The sequence below is a fragment of the Nomascus leucogenys genome, chromosome 4, assembly GCF_006542625.1.
Source record: "Nomascus leucogenys isolate Asia chromosome 4, Asia_NLE_v1, whole genome shotgun sequence".
Classification (NCBI taxonomy): domain Eukaryota; kingdom Metazoa; phylum Chordata; class Mammalia; order Primates; family Hylobatidae; genus Nomascus; species Nomascus leucogenys.
Genome location: NC_044384.1, coordinates 85,052,834 through 85,073,182, shown reverse-complemented (window position 1 = coordinate 85,073,182; position 20,349 = coordinate 85,052,834). Strand labels below are relative to the sequence as shown.

At 44.6% G+C, this 20,349-nt stretch overlaps 1 long non-coding RNA gene across 1 annotated transcript; it reads right to left on the bottom strand.

Moving 5' to 3' along the window:
* Window positions 1-1,216: 1,216 nt before the first annotated feature.
* On the bottom strand, window positions 1,217-13,431 carry LOC115834772. Its single transcript, XR_004029688.1, has 2 exons — window positions 12,964-13,431; window positions 1,217-2,496 (listed from the first exon to the last, which is right to left on the bottom strand). It is a non-coding gene; the product is annotated as an uncharacterized LOC115834772 (long non-coding RNA).
* Between the last annotated feature and the right edge of the window lie 6,918 nt (window positions 13,432-20,349).

Here is a 20,349-nt window from a genome sequence, read left to right as displayed (position 1 = left end):
CACCAGAACTCGCCAGGGGCTAAGGGACTACAGATCGCTGCAAACACTCCTTGACCAGGAGGCCCAAGCCAGGGCTCCTAGTGAAGGTTCTCTCCACCAAAGCTGACTGGCTTCCTGCCCCTCTGTCTCCTGGCTCCCTTCCCTGGCCCTGCACACTGCATCCCCTCAGCCTTGTTGAGGTTTGGGGCTCCCTCCACCCCATGGGAGCCCAGCTCTCCCTAGAGGACCCGTGCCATCCTGCGACTTGAGTATGGGCTGGGAAGACCCACTAGGGCGTGGTGTTCTGAGTGGGCTCTGTGGGGTCAGAAGAGATGGCGAGCCTCCATAGGCCAGCTCTGAATACCTCTCTCCTGCTTCTGGCTGTTCCTTATGGGGCCTGACTTGTTAAAGGAGATTATTATAGTGATTGGCAGGGACTCCCTGGAGAGCCTTGTGGTCAGGCAAGCTGCCCCAACTGCAGACAGCATCAGTATCATGGCCCGTGAAATGGACTGTGAGCCCCTGGCCTCCCTCTTGGGGATGGGAGGGGGCAGAGACTGAGGGAGGAGGAAACTGCCTGCCCAGGATCACAGCAGCTGCCTCTGCTGGTGCTGAGCTGGGGGGATCTCCTGGGTCCCAGGTGCCTGGAGAGCGCAGGCTGACTCCCCTGTCCCACCCGGCACCTTGTGGTCCCAGCTGTTTACCTTCCTGCACGAGGGCCGGTTCGTTGGTCCCTGTCTGCCCACTCATCTCCAGCCCAGGCCTCAGGATTTCTGGCCTCTCCCCCTTGGACCTCATCTTCCCTAGCCCTCCCTGGAAGAGCCACACTGGTCCTCAGATGTGGAGAGGAGGGCAGCGGTGAGTTGATCCTAGGAAGAAGAGGGCATGAGGGGTGGGGCCACTCCAGGTAGGCCCCACAGCCTTGGGTGCAGAGCCCCCAAGCTGTCCCCCTCCCCCTCCCACAGGAGTGGCTAAGGGGGCTAAGTTATCAACTGCCTGTGGCCCCAGATCCCCTGCTGTATTCCCAGGGCCCCAGGGGATGAGGGAGGGGATAGTGGGGCAGGACGGCTTCTGGGAGAGGCCTGGGGTGCCCCACCCAATGCTACCCCTCTAGGAGACAAGATATCCCTGGTGGGGTGGGAGGAGAGGCCTGGAGCAGGGAGCTGGAAGGAAGCAGCAACACTGCAGGGACTCGAACCCCGGCCCAGCCGTGGCTGGACGTGCCACCACCAGCGCCTTTTGCTTTTTCCTGCTCACTCTTTCACAGATCGGAAGGTGAAAAGCAAAACCTGAATGCGGCCCATGGCCGCACTCAGTAAAAGAAACACCTGCGGCGGCTCCGCGCCTCCCTCCCTTCCTCCCAGGCTCACCTCCTGCCTTCCTTACTCCCCTTGCAAAGGCACAGCCAGGGGACAGTGTCCCCCAGCTTCACATCCACATGTCTCCTAGCATGCCACATACATATCCTGACCGAGGAGCATGAAGTCAGACCAGCAAACTGAACACAACGCACAGTCCTGAATGTTCTGGGACCGAGCACTGAGGGGGCCCACAGGTGAGAAGGTGCTGGCCCTTCAGCTCTCCCTCCCTCTGCCTTCACAAGCAGAGGCACAAGCTTCTGTGCATATACAGAAATTTCCAGAAAGAGTCTAGGAAACTTGAGAGGACATCTCTGTGTAGTAGGGTGGGATAGGTGAGGGCAGGGATTTTACTTGCATTTTATACCCATTGCTTCAATTTTTGACTCTATGCAGATCACTTTTATAATTAAAGGCACAAATCTTTTCATCTGAACAGGGAATCTAAGACCTGTGGACACTTCTGGCACCCTGGCCTAGTGGAAATGGTTCTCTGGGTCTGCTGGGCCCCAAGCACCTGAGGTCACGCAGATGCCCGCCTGCCTCACCTTCCATTCTCTGATCTGTCAGCCACCGTCAGCTGTGGATTCCTTCCTGGGAACTGCCATCACTCGAAATGAAGTCGGAAGCACAGGGCCCCACAAGCCTCTCTCCTGTCACTTGACTCTAACCTGGAGTCCAAGTTCTGGGGAGGACGGGTCCAAGTCACCAGGGCCCCAGGACCCAAAGGTACACGAAGCCCACCTGGACCCTCAGCCAGTACTTGCCCCAGGCCACCCTCAGGATCCACGGTCCACAGCACCACTGCTCTTGGCCCAGGCTCTGCCTCCCCCGGGCCCACGATGGGTCGGTGGGAGCCCCCCACGAGCTGGGCTGTCCTCATTTGAGAGTCCTGTCCAGGCTGCCATGGAGGGAGGGCCCCTGGAGCCCCTCCTGCTAGTGCTAAGGAGCTCAGAAGCCCTCCCAGCAGGGTCCAGATGAGAAGCAGAGGCTCAGAGAGGGCTATAACCTGCTCGGGGACACACATGTCAGGCCAGGGTGAGAGCTGGGTGCCTTCTACTCATCCTGATGAATCTGAGCAGAATCAGCCCCCCATTTCTCCACAACTTTTCTCTGTCTCACACACACACACACACACACACACACACACACACACGGTCTGAGGACTACCAGGTGGGCTCCGAGCCAGGCCTGCAGGCCTCAGACCTCTCAAAGGGGTGGGGAACCTGCTGGGCCAACTGCCTTTGCCCCCTTCCCCACTTCGCTCATGCCCCATCCCTCCTCACACGTCCATCTCCCCTCACAGCCTCGCTTCAACTTCAGCCCCCAAACACACCATGGTGCAGGCACTTACTTACTGCAGCAGCAGAGAGGAAACGTTCACGGCCATCTAAGTCCCAACCTGCCGATGAAGCAACAAAGCTCTGGCCTTACAAAGCCTCAGAAATGGGGGCAGTCAAAACACACTCTGTAAGATGAGCAAAGAATTAATTCAGCGTGTTAGCAACAGGACCCTCAGGTGTGTGCTGTGGGATGAGCGAGCTACGCGGGTAAACGCGCCACTGGCTTCCAGGAACCACTGCACTCAGCCAATGAGCAGAAGTAAAAACAGTGGTGTTGGCAGGGCCAAGGGAAAACAGCAGCCCTAGAACTATCTGGGGCGCAGGGCAGTGAGGAGAGCCAAGTAACTGGCCCTTCCCTCTGGCCAGTGGGGTTGCAAACCAAAAGCTGCCTTGAGGTATAGAAGGGGATTTGCCCAAAGATATTTGTGACTGTACAATTCGTAACCACAAAACGCTGGTGCCGGCCCACATGGCCCAGGTGGCAGTGACAACCTCTCACCCTGGAATGCCCCAGAGGACACCAACCAGAACAGGTGGATTGTTTCAGCCCAAGTAATTGTGTCCCCACATAGTAACTACCAATCACAACAGTGTAAAATAAACACATGTACATGGGCAGAAAGCAGAAAAGATATAAAAATCATTCCAAATTCAGCAGCTGAAAATAACCCTCATAGATATGAGTCCAGTGCAAACAAGAAGACAGCAGAGTGTGTGTGCACATGTGTGCACACCTTTAGGTTTGCACTGTCAACACCAGACACAGTGAAGCCCAAGCAGCAAGCAGTCCACAGACGGGGGCGTTAGTCTTGGGAATACCAATGGGTTACCCTGCATCAAAACACATGGAGCAGACTGCTGAGCCAGCTCAGGGGAAGCGGAGAGACCCCAGGAGTGATGGTGAGAATGCAACTCACTTGTCATTACACAGGATATGGCAGATCTGTATTTGACCAACAAAATGGGGAGGAACTGATCCAGATGTGGAATGTGACAGAGAATCCCTTCCCACTGCCATGGAACATTTATAAAAATAATCATACATTAATCAATGAAGAAAGGGAGCCACACATTTAAAAAAGCAGAAATCATACAGGCCACTTCCTCAGATAACCATTCTAACTAGGGTCAAATTATACATCAGGACTGAAACCACAACCATATAGGAAATAAGATAAAGTCTTCTGGTTTTTTTGTTTTTTGAGACGGAGTCTCACTCTGTCACCCAGGCTGGAGTGTAGTGGCGCGATCTTGGCTCACTGCAACCTCCACCTCCCGGGTTCAAGTGATTCTTCTGCCTCAGCCTCCGAGTAACTGGAACTACAGGCATGCGCCACCATGCCTGGCTAATTTTTGTAGTTTCAGTAGAGACGGGGTTTTACCATATTGGCCAGGTTGGTCTTGAACTCCTGACCTCGTGATCCACCCGCCTCGGCCTCCCAAAGTGCTGAGATTACAGGCGTAAGCCACCATGCTCGTCTGATAAAGTCTTTTCTTAAATACAGATGGAAGGCTTTCATGTGCCCTGGGGGTCACGTCCTGAATCCTCATGGTGGCCCCCAGGCCTGGAAGTTGGCCCTGTCCCTGCCAGCCCCAGCTTGCACGACTTCAGGCTCCAGCCAGTTCCTTCACAGCCTGGCAGCTTTGTTCCTGCCTTCGCGCAGACAGGAATGCTGTCCTTCCAGCTTCTCCTACCCTTCAGGTCAGAGCCCAAAGGTCCCCACCCCTGGTTAGGGCTGTTTTCATTCTGGGGGTGGGGGGCACTACACTCCTTGGTAACTGTCACCACGACTGCCCTTAACTGATGATTTGTGCATTGCCACCTGAGGCCTGTCCCCCATGAGAACGGCAGCAGTGTGAAGGCGAGGCTGTCAGCTGAACGCCTGTGTCTCTGGGGACCAGCTCAGGCTCTGGCCATGGGGGATGTTGATGGAATGACCATAAAAAAAAAAAAAAAAAAAAAAATCAAAACTCTGTGGAATGAGGCAACAACTGTCCACAGTTTCCCTTTGCTGGGCACCCCACATGCCTGCTAGGCTCTTGCTGCCCACACGAAACCTTACATCTTCCTCAGATGGCATCAGTAGCCTCCCTTACAGACACTGCACACCCCAGCAGTTGAGGAACCAGCATGGCCACAGCAGGCTGAGGGCATGGTGGGGCTAGAGCAAGACTGCCTCATTTCGACTACACAGCCACCCTTCACCTCCCCTCTTCCACTGTTAAAAGTAGGCAAGCATGATCATAAGTGAACCAAACACACAATGCAAGCCTCTAGAAAAAGAGTAACACAACAAAATCCAAGGCATGCAGGAGGAAAGGATTAATGAAACAAAAGTAGAAATTAATAAATGATGAAAGCAGAACTGCTTACTTTATCTAAAGCTGCTTTTTTCAAAAGGCCAATAAAATAAATTTCTTGAAAGTCTTATTAAAAACAAAGAAAAACTAGGAATAAAAAGTGAAAAACTACGCATAAGGAGGATATCAAAATATAAAACGCTACTCTACACTAATACATATAAAAAAGGTAATTAAGATAATATAACTTTGAAAAACTGACTTATAATGAAATAGAAATATTTAATAGCCCAGTAACCCTGGAAGAACCTGAAAAAGTTTTCAAGGCTGGGCACAGTGGCTCACACCTGTAATCCCAACACTTTGGGAGGTTGAGTGGGGGAGGATCACCTGAGTCCATAAGTTTGAGACCAGTCTGGGCAACATAGAAAGACCCCACATCTACTAAAACAAACAAACAAACAAACAAACAAACAAAAGTTTTCAGGACCACTGAAGCTCCTAAAAGAAGTGCCAGCCGCAGCTGGTGTTACACGACCCTCCGTGCCATGCAGCCTGCAGTGCAGAGGGTTGGGAACTTGTCTAGATATTTCCCATCATAAAGGGACAGGAAACAGCAGCTCCCCTTGCTCACAAGTACCTGCACGATACTACTCATTTCAGTTTCACGCAAACCAACAGATAGGTTTGAACACTATTTTTATCCCCATTTCATTCACCTGGAAACTTGCTTCATGAATTTAAGAAATTTGGCCAAAGTCATGCACTACCGAGTGGCAAAGTAGGGAACAGAAACCAACATTTTGGGCTCAAAGCCACGCTCATGACCACTGACCCCGACTGTGTCTCTGCCTCCCCTGCTATCCTACCCCAAATCTGCCTGATGATGCCCTTAAGTCCAAGCAGAAGTTCTAATTCATTCCTTTTTTTTTTTTTTTTTTTTGAGACAGAGTCTTGCTCTGTCGCCCAGGCTGGAGTGCAATGGTGCGGTCTCAGCTGACTGCAACCTCTGCCTCCTGGATTCGAGATTCCCCTGCCTCAGCCTCCCAAGTAGCTGGGACTACAGGCACCCGCCACCACACCCAGCTAATTTTTTGTATTTTTAGTAAAGACGGGGTTTCACTATGTTGGCCAGGCTGGTCTCGAACTCCTGATCTCGTGATCTGCCCACCTCGGCCTCCCAATCTTATTTGCTTTACAAGTCCTGTTTCAGGGTTACCTTTCCTGACCACTGCTGCCTCCCTCCCAGCATTTGCCAGGGACTGTCACTGCCTTAGTTTATTTTTTTCTGTTTTGTTTTTTGTTTTTGTTTTTTTTTTTTTTGAGACAGCGTCTTAGTCTGTTGCCAACGCTAGAGTGCAGTGGCGCAATCAAAGCTTGCTGCAGCCTTGAACTCCTGGGCTCAAGCAATCCTCTTACCTCAGCAACTAGGACTACAGGCACATGCCACCACACTTGGCCTTCTAATTTATTTCTGTGTCAACAAAATAAAACTCAGGTCTAGGAATAGCTTGGTTCAGAAATCACAGAGGGACTTAGTATTCCATTAATACAAATGGAAAAATTAAGTTTATCATCAGATGATAAAAGGAAAAAAAAACCTTATACTCATCTCAACAGATGCAGAAAAGACATTTGAATAAATCCGGTACCTATTATTATTTCAAATTTAAAAACTTCTTCTTTTTTAAGAGACAGGGTATCACTATGTTGCCCAGGCTGATGTTGAACTCTTGGCCTCAAATGATCCTCCTGACTCAGCCTCCCACAGTGCTGGGACTACAGGCATGAGCCACCACACCCATCATAAATTAAAACATCTGAACAATCTAGTAACAAATGGAAATGCTTTCCCATGATCCAGCACATCTAGCAGGGGCTGTCTGCTGACATTCCACACAAAGAGACACACTGGAGTTGTGCTTCTCATCATTTCACATTAAGAACCCAACTGCACCTTTTTCTGTGCCTCTAAACACCTGTAGTCTGATAGGGGACACCCCCCACCAGACCTTAATCATTCACATAACACCTTGAGACTTTTTGCCATATCTGACTGAATAAAGGCAGTCATTTTTTCCCTTAAATCAAGTCACTTTTTTTTTTTAAACAAAGTCTCGTTCTGTTGCCCTGGCATGATCTCAGCTCACTGCAACCTCCTCCTCCTGGGTTCAAGTGATCCTCGTGCCTCAGCCTCCCGAGGAGCTGGTATTACAGACGTGCATCACCATGCCTGGCTAATTTTTGTATTTTTAGTAGAGACAGGTTTTCATTATGCTGGCCAGGCTGATCTCGAACTCCTAGCCTCATATAATCCACCCACCTCAGCCTCCCAAAGTGCTGGGATTACAAGCGTGAGCCACCTTGCCCAGCCAAATCAAGTCACTTTTAAAATACAAATTTATTCTATGTCTAAGGACATTATCGATAAAGTGAAAACACAACCCACAGAATGGGAGAAAATATTTGCAAACCATATATCTGATAAGGGTCTAGAATCCAGAATATATAAAGAACTCTTACAATTCAGTAATAAAAAGACAAACACCTAATTAAAAAGTGGGCCAAGACTCAGCACAGACACTTCTCCAGGGAACATACACATATGGCCAACAGCACCAGCAAAGGTGCTTGATAGCATCACTCATCAGAGAAATGCAAATCCAAATGACACCAGAGGCTACTTCACACTCATTATAATGATTATAACCAAAAAGTCAGATAATAACTAGTGTTGGCAAGAATGTACAAAAATTGGAACCTCTTACTTACTGGTGGGAATGTGAAATGGTGCATGGACATGGGAAAATAGTTTGGCAGTTCCTCAAAAATATACCGTTACCATGACCCAGTAATTCTACTCCTAGGTATATACTGAGAGAATTGAAAACATGTTCACACAAAAACTTGTACGCAACTGTTCATAGCACCATTGTTCATAATAGCCAAAAACCAGAAATAATCCAAATGTCCAAATGATGTGTGAATAAACAAAATGGGGTCTATCCATACAGTGGAATATTATTCAGCCAGAAAAAGGAATGCAGTACTGTTATATGCTACAACATGAATGAACCCTGTAAACCCGCTAAGTGAAATCAGACAGACCCAAAAAGACAAATATTGTATGATTACACTTATATGAGCCCCCTAGAATAGGCAAATTCACACAGACAGAAAGCACAACAAAGTTTACCAGTATAAGAAAGGTTACCAAAGACTAGGGGAAGAGACAGGTAGGAAGTTATTTTTTTATGAATACAGGGCTTCTGGTTTGGGATGACGAAAAAGTTCTAGAAATGGATAATGTCGACGGTTGCACAACATAGCAAATACACTAAAAGCCACTGAATAGAACATTTCAAAAGCATGAATTTTATCTCAATATTTAGAAGGAAAAATAAATATTCTTAGAAGAAACAATATTACCATAATAAATGGAAAACCGGTAATAATAAAATACATACATAAATATTAAGATTTACAATGTCTATTAGCAAGTCACCCTAACTCATCTTACAGACCACCAGCAGGACAATTACCCCGTTGGGTAACAAGAAAAAGGCTGCCAGGGGGCTTATGTCCAGTGCCCAGGGTCCAGCATGGCAACATATTTTGTAAAAAGTTCTAGCAGGCTGTGGACAGCAGGAATAGGCTGTTCACGGGTTGGGCACAGGGGTCAGGTGCTGGACACTAGAACAGGACTCCACTCCGACATTCCAGGTACACAGAACTTCTCAGTGAGAAGAGCTAGCCACACAGTGGCAGAGGCTTGGAAAACAACCCATCCCAGCCCTACTCTCTCTGAATGTGACCTTGGGTGCAAGCTGGGTTTGTATGAACTTACTGGCATTTTTAACAAGACAGTGTGTATAGGAGCATTTCAACTGCAAAGACCACTGAACTGGACACTGTCGGCGTGACAGTATCAAGTAACCATTAGGCAGAGCAAAATGTAAATAAAAGTACTCTGTGATAGGGTAGTCAGTCAGATGGGGTGGGGTCGGCCAGGGGGCAGTGAGGACAACTAGACGCCGAGGTAGACAGACGAAGACCAGCTTTCTGTGTAATGCAAAGTCAAATTAAACAGACGTGAGTGGATGGAAAGACGTACCTTATTCTTGCATAAGATGACAACGGCATGAAGACATCACAGGGAAGGTTAAGGTAAACACGCAGCCTGGAATAGCCAGGAGAATTCTGGAAAAGGAGAATAATAAGGTAGGGCTTCCCTTTTGCTATTTTGAAGTACAGATTACACTATGTAAAACCATTAGGAACTGGCACGTGAATAGACAGATCAATAGTTAATAGCTGTATTAGCCAGAAAATGGTGTAAGGACAACAGGCTAACTAACCCTGTCACTTGTTATGCTAAAATTAAGTCCAGATAGAGTCCTCCAAAATAAAAATAAAAAGAATTAGGAGAAAACATGGGGTTTAACAACAACAACAAAATCTTCAGCTGGATTAGCCTTTTCGAACTACTCATAAAATCCAGAAACCATAAAAGAAAATTAGTGTATATATATATAAAAAAAACTAAAGAGCAAAATATTACAATAAAACTTAAAGATTAGTGAGAAACAGGAATGTATTTGAAAAGGGTTAATTTCCTTAATATGTAAAGAGCTTTTATTAATCAGTAAGTATACAACCCAATAGAAATACAAATCAAAACTACAACTAAATACTATTTTCCACTTCTCACATTGACAAATAACCAAGTTTAAGAGCACAGCCTGGGTGAAGGTGTGGGGAAATGTCAATGGGACCAACCTCCTGGAGGTGGAAGCTGGGGGCGTCCATCATATTTAGAAATTTACACATGCTGTGCCCAGAATTCCTCCTGAGGAAACTTTTCCCTCACAGATGTACTTGCCCATGTACATAAAAACACATGTACACAGATACGCGGTATAGCCTTATCTACAGTAAAAATTGCTGAAACAACTTAATGGTTCCCCAAAAAGGGAATGGGTAATTCAAACACAGCTACCACACAGATGTTGAAAAGACCAAGGCAGACATGAATACAAATATGCGGTGCTCACCTAGATGTACTAGGTAACTCAACAGTCCAAAGTGCAAGACAGGCTGTGTGGTGTACCCACACCTGTACAGATTTACACATACACAGGTTCTCTGGAAAGAAACTGCAGCAACTGGCCACGACGGTGGCCTCTGTGGGAAGGGAGGCTGGGGGTTAGAGAAAGATGCCACTGGATCACCCACAGGGTTTGAAGTTCGAACATGTGCAGGTATTGCTTTGAACAGTTTTCACACATCTATTCATAGGTGAAATTAACTGGAAGGAAACTAGCAAAGCATTTGCCTTTGGGGTCAGCACAGGAGCAGAGGCCCAGGTAGGGCCTTGCTTTGACACACAGAGGATGGGTCACACAGTTGTCACCTTGACAGAAGAGTAAGAGGGACAGCACACAAGTCACTCTAGGAGCTGAGGCCAGAGGAACTCAGGTATTTCCTTCTAGAGGTAGTAAGTCCACAGGGGCAGATGCCAAGCCGGGTGGTGCCTTGCTGTGTACAATGTTCAGATCCCTGTGCCCCTATGAGTGACTCTATGAGGTAAGAGCCAGAGCCGGGCACACATCTGAGCTCCTGGCATGTGGTGGCCCCTTAGAAGACAAAGTGTGTACTTAGCTCCTGAAGCAGCCACACTGTGCCCAGCGGAGGGCAGGTGCAGACAGCACTCCTCCCCAGACCAGGATGCCACTTAAGATTTCAACAAACTAAACAGAGAAGTGAATAAAAGATCATTGAATACCACTTTTTACAAATGTCACAGATGCTTTCCTAGAATAGTTTGTTTTTTGTTTATTTAATCTGTGTAGGGGAAAGAATACCAGGAATTACACTCTGGGACCTGCAGGATCCACTACTGTTTTGTGCTAAGCCGGGCACCATGTTATACTTGATTCTGGTATGGACAGGCAGTTGTAGCCACTAAGCAGTTTTACCCAAATTCCACAGCACACGAGGAGAGGACCAACATTATTCTATTTTGGCAGCACATGCTTTCAACCCATCTCACAAAACAGTGTCACCAACCAGATGTGCCAAGAGCCAGAGCAGGTGAAGACGCCTACAGATGCTGCCTCCTCTGGACACTGCCTCTGGGTGCCTCAGCTCTGCACCCAGAGGAATGCAAAAGAGATCACTGCAGCACTCTTTGAGATGGCTAGGAAACTGCAAATAACCTCAAAGCCATCACTAGAAAAATGGTTAAAATAACCATACCAACACGCACAATATTACATGTCATAGAGCCATAAAAATAACAGTACACCTTGTATGATTCCATTTTAGGGCAGAGAATAATAGGATACACTTTAGTACATCCACAGCCAGAAAATGTCTGAAGGAATATAAATGAAGTTGTCATTAGTAGTTATCTTAGGGGTCTGGGATTATAGAGGAACTTTTATCTTCTGCATGGCCTTTTTCTGTAGTGTTTGAATTTTAATTACAAGACTAGTGATTTATAAATTCATACACTCCACAGCCCCATCCATTACATAGCACATAATATAATAACATTAGCCATGGACTTACCTAAATCTGCATAATTTTGGTCTCTTCAGGACAGTTGCTGCAATGCAGGCATAAGCAGAGGACAAAGCCACAGTGTGATCTGGGTGCAGAGCACTGGGTTGGGCATCCCCAGCAGACACATGACAAGAGCAATTTAAAAAATTATACCTTGACAAAATTATACATGATTATATGTCTTGGACCCTGGGGGCCTTATCAGCATTAAGCCTATGAATGCTAAATTCACACACAGATGACAAGAATCTACTGTACCAATTAAAGTCTTAGTAGGTCACTGCATACATGATAGATCAAAGACGGCAACTAGCAGAAATTTAAGTTTCATATATGGAGCGTCGTAGAGGATATGAACAACAGATACTCTCATACTTAGGTATGCAAAACTGGATACCCACTATGGAGGGCAACAGGGCAGAATGGAGGAAAATGTCGGACTCATGCCCTATGACCCAGGAATTTCACTTCTTGGTACCTACCCTGAGAAACACTCATGCATTGTGCACAAGGGGTTGTGTATGACGATGATTGCACAGTACTGTTTGTAATATCAAAAGATTAGAATACTGTAAATTTCCATTAATAGCAGAATGGCTAAACTCACAGACATACAGTGCAGAAGTTGAAAACAATGAGGGCAGTTCTCTGTGTACTCCCAGGCATCTCCCTACTGTTAAATGAAAAAAAGTAATCAATAATGTACAGGATACAATAGTATTTTACCACTTCTATAGAAAAGAAACAATGCAACACGTTTTTCAGATACAAATGGAAGTGAATAAGAAGAGGTGTAGCAGGAAACACAGCAAACTGGTAACACTGGTTACCCCTCTGGAGAGTGGGGGATTGGTAGTGCCAACGTTGTTGTCATCACCTTTCAACTCTGTGTAAGGAGAAAACACCCACATATCACTTCTACAAGGACACTGAGAAACAGTGTTGTTGAGAGGCTGAGAGTCAACCTAGTCACCATGGATGGGAGAACTGATAAACTGAGGTATAGTCACATGATGAGCTCTATCCAGTAAACAAACTAAATGAACTACCCCCTGGGCAAGGGCTGAATCTTACCATCGTATTAAATGAGAATGTTCCATAAGATTACATGCAAAATAATAACTTTTCTATAAGTTAAGAACAACTAAAATATAAATATATACTCTGAAAAACACATTTAGATCAGATTCTTTTGCAAAGTTATATGAAAAGAAAGCAAGTGAGAGATAAACCCAGGATTCAGGATGATTATTACCTTGGCCTAGGGGGTGGCAGGGGGCGGCAGGGGAGGCGGGTGGTGTGGGACCACGTAAGTGGAAGGTGCAGTAAAATCTCAGACTTCACTACTGTAGAACTCATCTATATGACCAAAAGCCATTTGTACCCCAAAAGCCATTGAAAATACACACACACACACACACACAAAGAAAAAAAAGAAAATTATAAGAAGTTAATATTGACAGACCTGGAACAAAAAATCAAAGACAGTATTTAGTCATTAAAATTTTGCTATTTCAACTTCATCAGTGTAAATAATTAATTTAAATGGAGAGGAGTGTTCATTGTAACCATAGGAATTACTGTCTGTATTGTCCTAGTTTTCGTATTGGATAGGAGATTCAGAAATGCTTACCACATTATTAAAAAACAATTAAAGAAAGCAAATAAAAGAGAGCCATGTTATGTCCTGCATCAAAGATTAAGATTTACCCCGTTCTGTGTATTTGAGTTCCAACAGAGAGAAAATATTCTTGCCTTAGAGGAGTGTTCTAGCCTCCATTTACTAGATTTTAAAGCATAATGAAAAGTGATGATCATTACATTCCATTGCATTTTATTAAAAACAACAACAAAAACTGGAGCCTAAAATTTCCAGAAATAGATCCAGATAGAAAATATTAAGAACCATTTGATCCAGCCATCCCACTCCTGGGTATCTACCCAAAGGAAAAGAAGTCATTATACCAGAAAGACACTTGATGGCAGCACAATTCACAATTGCAAAGATATGGAACCAACCCATCAACCAGTGAGTGGATAAATAAAATGTGGTATCTCTACACCATGGAATATGACTTAGCAATAAAAAAGAACAAAATAATGGTTTTTTTTTTTTTTTTTTTGCAGCAATTTGGATGGAGCTGGAGGATATTATTCTAAGTGAAGCACCTCAGGAATGGAAAACCAAATACTGTGTGTTCTCACTTATAAGTGACAGCTAACTTATGGGTACAAAAAGGTATACGGAGTGACATAATGGACACTAGAGACTCAAAGTGGGGAGGGTAAGAAGGGGGCGAGGTATAAAAAACCACATATTGGGTACAATGTACACTACTTGGGTGACCGGTGCAGTAAAATCTCAGACTTCACTACTGTAGAATTCATCTATATGACCAAAAGCCATTTGTACTCCAAAAGCCATTGAAATAAAAAAAAATACACACACACACACACACAGAAAAAAAAGAAAATTATAAGAAGTTAATATTGACAGACCTGGAACAAAAAAATCAAGACAGTATTTAGTCATTAAAATTTTGCTATTTCATCAGTGTAAATAATTAATTTAAATGGAGAGGAGTGTTCATTGTAACCATAGGAGTACATACATGTTTAGCTACTAAAGAAAAAGTAATCAGAAGCAAATTCAATAAACTTATCAGTTATTTTTATTTTTATTTTTTTTTATTTTTTGAGATGGAGTCTTGCTATCCCCAAGGCTGGAGTGCAGTGGCGTGATCTCGGCTCACTGCAGGCTTCGCCCCCTGGGGTTCACGCCATTCTCCTGCCTCAGCCTCCCGAGTAGCTGGGACTACAGGCGCCCGCCACCTCGCCCGGCTAATTTTTTGTATTTTTAGTAGAGACGGGGTTTCACTGTGTTAGCCAGGATGGTCTCGATCTCCCGACCTTGTGATCCGCCCGCCTCAGCTCCCAAAGTGCTGGGATTACAGGCGTGAGCCACCGCGCCCGGCCTTATCAGTCATTATTATTAGACTTATCAAAGACTTATTGGACTGATTTTTAAAGTCCTGGTATAATAGATGCTTTTTGCACCAACAATAACAGGAAAAATGGAGGATAAGGTTTACAATCATAAGTGGCAAATGTGGCCTTCCTAATGATACTAAGAGTTCATGATCATTATAAAGGTCAATATGAGAATTTCACATGGTTAGTGGTCAAAGGGGAAAAATGCAGATAGAAACTGTGGTAAAATAGAAAATTATAAAAACCATTTGATCCAGCAATCCCACTACTGGGTATCTACCCAAAGGAGAATAAATCATTATACCAAAAAGACACCTGATCACAGCACAATTCAGAATTGCAAAGATATAGAACCAGCCTACATGCCCATCAACTGATGAGTGGATAAAGAAAGGTGAGTAGCAGAAATATAGACTAAGACAACTAAAATACCTTAAAAATACCTTATAACGTTGGATTTGGCAAAGATTTCTTGGATATGACACCAAAAGCACAGACCACAAAAGTGAAAACAGATAAATTAGACTATTTCAAAACTAAAAACTTCTGTACATCAAAGAATACAATCAACAAAGTGAAAAAGTAACCTTATGGAATAAGAGAACATATTTGCAAATCACATATCTGATAGGGGATTAATATCCAGAATATAGAAAGAAACTCCTACAAGTCAACAACAATAATAACTCTAATAACCCAATTTTTAAAATAGTCAAAGGACTTGAATAGACGTTTTTCCAAAGACGACATACAAATGACCAGTAAGCATATGAAAAGATGCTCAGCATCACTTATCATTAGGGAAATGCAAATCAAAACCACAATGAAATGTCACCTCACACCCACCATGATGGCTGCGATCTAAAAAAAGCAGAAAATAACAACTGTTGGGGAGGATGTGGGAACCTCGGAACCCTTGTGCACTCTTGTTGAGAATGTAAAATGGTGCAGTTGCTATGAAAAACATACAGTGGTTCCTCAATAAATTAAAAATAGAAATACCGTAAGATTTATTAATACCACTTCTGGCTATATACTCAAAAGAACTGAAGGTAGGATCTGAAAAAGATGTGTGTACATTACAGCATTATACTTGCAAATACAATAATATAGATATTTGCACATAGCACCATTATTTACAATAGCCAAAAGCAAACCAAGTGTCCACTAATGGATGAATGGATAAAAAGAATGATACAAAATATTATTCAGCTCTTTTAAAAAGGAAGGAAATTCTGACACATGCTACGACATAGACGCATCTTGAGGACACTGTGCTCAGAGAAATAAGCCAGTGACAAACAGACAAATACTTCATGATTTAACTGATATGAAGTGCTTGGAATAGTCAAACTCACAGAAACAGAAAGTAGAAAGAATGGGGTTGCTGAGGCTGGAGGGAATGGAATGTTTAATGTTATTTAATGGGTACAGAGTTTCAGTTTTGCAAGATGAAAAAGTTCTGGAGATTGGTTGTACAACAATGGCGACATACTTAACACTACTGAACGTATACTTAAAAATGATTCAGATAGTAAACATATATATTTCACCACAAAAATTTCTTAAAGTAGCAAGAAGTAAATAAAATTGTAAAAACCTGATGTTAGTGGCTATGTAGGGAAATGGGTATAATATACTCACAACAGGAAGTGTAGCTTTCTGGAGTCATTTGAGTCTGTGAAGAGAGTTATAAAACCATAAGTGCTCACTGCCGAGGCAGTGCCACTCCAGGGGATACGCATGTACACTAAATTTACAGAGATGCTCACAGCTGCACGATTTAAAATAGTCAAAACAGTTTAACAACGCAAGAGATGGGCTAAATATCCCTCAGTATAAGCACAATGGCATAAAATCATGCAATCATTCGTTCGTGATCTTTTTTGAGCATGAACAAGCAGATGAAAGTTATGCTTTCCACAGAAAAATACAATTTCAGAGCATTTGCAGACTTCTAGAAACCCATTCATGGGACTTCCTTTGGGAAGATTAAGAATCCTGAGAAAAAGCCTCTTCAAATGTGTTTGTGAACTGCCGGTACAGGGAAATACTACTGGAAACAAAATTAAGTGTAGAAACAAACCAGACCAGAATATACACACTGATTCCTGTTGCATGAAAGGTCCAGCGCCAGGCAGGCAGCCAGCCAGCCGCAGAACAGGGAGAGGGGCCCAGGAGGAAGTGGCTAGACCTGAGGCTAGGCACCAGGGGAGGCGGGGAAGGAGGGCAGAGGCAGGAGAGTTCACTGTGAGAGCTCAACAAGGAGTAGCTGCTGCCAAACATCTACATTCATTTACCCGCATTTCATAGACACAGGCTTGGGGAGGTTAGGTAACTTGCTCCCAGACATAAAGCTGCCAAGTAGTCCAGTCAGGATTCGAACCAGCTCCAGTGCCCTATTAGGTCCAAACCCACTCAGATGGGGAAATGGAGAGTCAGGGACGAGCAACAACCAGGGGCCCATTCAGGAAACATCAGCCTGCCCTCCAGGTCTTCTGCAGTGAACCCTGCCACTGTGACAACAACCCTCACAGGACAGGGCTCTCTGGCCACAGGAGGTGGGCTCTGAGAGCACCATGCCCCTCCTCACACAAACACACAGACTCCACAACATACACCACGGGGAATAACGTTTAAATGTAAAAAACGAAACCATACAAGTTCCACAAGAAAGTATGGATTAATATTTATGTACTCTTGGGGTGGAAAAGATCTATACATAACAAGTTCAGAAACCACAGTGATAAACTAACCTAAGAAAATCATGTAACTTTTATCTACCTGAAACACAAAATTAAAAGGCAACCTATAAACTGGAAAAAAATATTTGCATCAAACATAACAAAGGATTATTAATATCCTTAAGATGTAAATAGCTTTTGCAAAACAACCAATAGAAAAATGACTAATTAGGAATTAGAAAATCATACACACACACACACACACACACACACACCACAAATGGCCAATCAACACACGGTAGAGATGTTCAGTCGCCAGCAGACAAAGCAATGCTCACACCTACAGGGAAAGCAGACTCGATCGTCGGAGGAGCAAAGGTTTTTAATGTGATAAAGCCCGTTCTGAGGAAGAGGGGAAGGCATCAGGTTTGCCTCACTAGTGAGAACACTAATTGAAAAAATCCCTCCCTAGTGGGCAGTTTAGCAATATGAACCTGAAGTCTTAAGAGTTTAACAGTCATTTCCTTCTCGAAATGTATGTATTTAGCATTCCCAAAGAGATAACAACAGACGTGAAAAAGTCTGAGCTACAAGGAAAGTCATCACAAGTATTATTTTCTAAGAGGAAAAAAAAACTAGAAAATACCCTATATGTCCATTGAAACAAGATTGTTTAAATTGATACAGCCATGCAAGGGAACATCCTGTCATCATTAAATAAAGGTGTTCACTATAAAGTCACAAAATAGAATTTATGGCATAATCTCATTTTTGTTTAAAAATGTACTTATCCCATGCATACAAAAGAAATACTCCAAAAGCAAATGTGCCCATAACAATTGTTACTGGTAAGATTACTGAGGACTTTAAAAAAAATTTCCTTATTTGCAAACTTTACAGTAGACTTTTTTTTTTACATATTAGAACTGAATGAAGAATTATTATTATTATTATTATTTTTTGAGACGCAGTCTTGCTCTGTCGCCCAGGCTGGAGTGCAATGGCGCAATCTCGGCTCACTGCAAGCTCCGCCTCCCGGGTTCACGCCATTCTCCTGCCTCAGCCTCTCCGAGTAGCTGGGACCACAGGCGCCCGCCACCACGCCCGGCTAATTTTTTGTATTTTTAGTAGAGACGGGGTTTCACCATGGTCTCGATCTCCTGACCTCGTGATCCGCCCGCCTCGGCCTCCCAAAGTGCTGGGATTACAAGCGTGAGCCACCACGCCAGGCAATGAAGAATTATTTAAAAGAGGAAAGGCAGTGCAGGGCGGGGGGTCCTGGAGGTTGGCGGCGGGTCGTCCTAACTAGCAGGCTGAAAGGTGCTGGAGGGGATGCCCTCACTCAAAGGAAGGTCACAGCCACCTGCCTTGGAACATGTACCTGCTCATCTTTTCGTAATGTTTGTATTCATTTTGCTGTCTTCCTGTTGCCATTTCCAAACAGCATCAGTATGTTTTTGTTAAATATGAACATTTAAAACATATCATAAATATCTGTAAGCCTATTTGGGCATGTCTTCATTTCATGCCAGCACTGTACCATAATGAGTACCACACAAAGCCAGAGAATAACACTTCCCCCAGAGGCCTCACTGCACATGGAGAGGTTAGCCCTGGTATTAAGGGTCCTTGCAATCTCTTAGCAGTCATAGTCAATAAGATGCACCAAGGGCAGCTGAGTCAATCTTCTTGTAACACAGGCCGTTCCTGCAGTTCTCAGTGCTGCCAACCTGGGCATACTGAGGAGCCTCAACCAATACTGGCTCTCAGGGTACTTTCCTTTTTAAAAGAACTTCAAGTTCAACTTTCGCTATTCTTATGCCCCATAACTTTTAATTTGCACAAGATCGGCCATGCCCACTCACTGAATTCCATTATATTACCCACACCTCTGGAAATTCACCAAGTCTGAATTCAGATCTATGCATAAGGATGCAAACGGATTAGCACTAATTGCTGGCACTGCCATCAACACCTCCTGTCGATCTCACCTGATCTGAGGATAAATGGAAGGCAACGAATGTGGCCCTGGCCCCTGGATTGGAGTGGAGGCAAGGAGGGTGGCGAGCTGTCTTCAGCAGTCGGCCTCACCTCTCTGCTCCTATATCAACAAGTGCTATTTCATCCCCACTTCCAATCCCCAACATTTATACCCTGTGAATCAATCATTCTTCAGCATGCCAGTTGCTGGAGACAGCACCATTTACATAGAGGCATCTATAGCTGTTATCTTCCAGGGTGGAAGCAAGAGTTTTGTAATAATCATAAAAAAACAAGAAGTTCTGAAAAGAAGACAAAGTGGTTATAGACATGCTGGGGTAAAAAGCAAAGCAAAGGGGTAAGATAGGAAAGGAGGCCTGGATTGTTTCAGGGGCATCCAGGGAAAGGAGTGGCAAGCAGGAAGAGGGCCCTGGACCCTGCACACAGCAGTGCCCCATCTTGGCGGTGCCATGAGCACAGACAGAAGGTTTACTAGGTGGGCGGCTCAGTGACTTCTTCCCAGCACTCCACCCGTTTGTCAGTAGCATACATGTGGAGGGGTCACCAAGATACAACGGCACAGGCAAACAAGACACAGTTGTAAGGACGGCAACCAGTCCCGCAGCTCATGGGAAGGAAAGAATCCTTCAGGTCATGATCCCCCACCATTTGTGTCGGTCCCCCTGGCTAGTCCCAGTTCAGCCCTTATCTCCCCTTCTCAGGCAAACAGGCCCAGGTGAGTAGAACAAGCCTCCCTTGCTGCTCCCTTTGAAACAAGCACCTTCCTTCTCAGCACAGAGGCTGGCAGTGGTTTCCATTCTACATCCAAAGTTTGTCTCCTGTAAGCAAAACCTTAGACCCCAAGAGGTAACACAGAACAGCAGTGCAAGGACAGAACAGTCCCACCCAGGACACAGAGGCAGTTTGCAAGCCAAGATGTATCCTCCAGATTCCATGTGCTTCTGCTCACACCTTTGCACAGCCTCTGCTTGCTAAGTGTAGCACGCACACAAGGAAGCCCAGACGTTTTAGTCACTCACCAAAAGGAAAAAAACAAGCCAAATTCTTTAGTGAGATAAGAATTACACATATACTTAGACCCAAATCCCAGGCACATTCCAGCCTCCCAAAGACTACGGAATATAC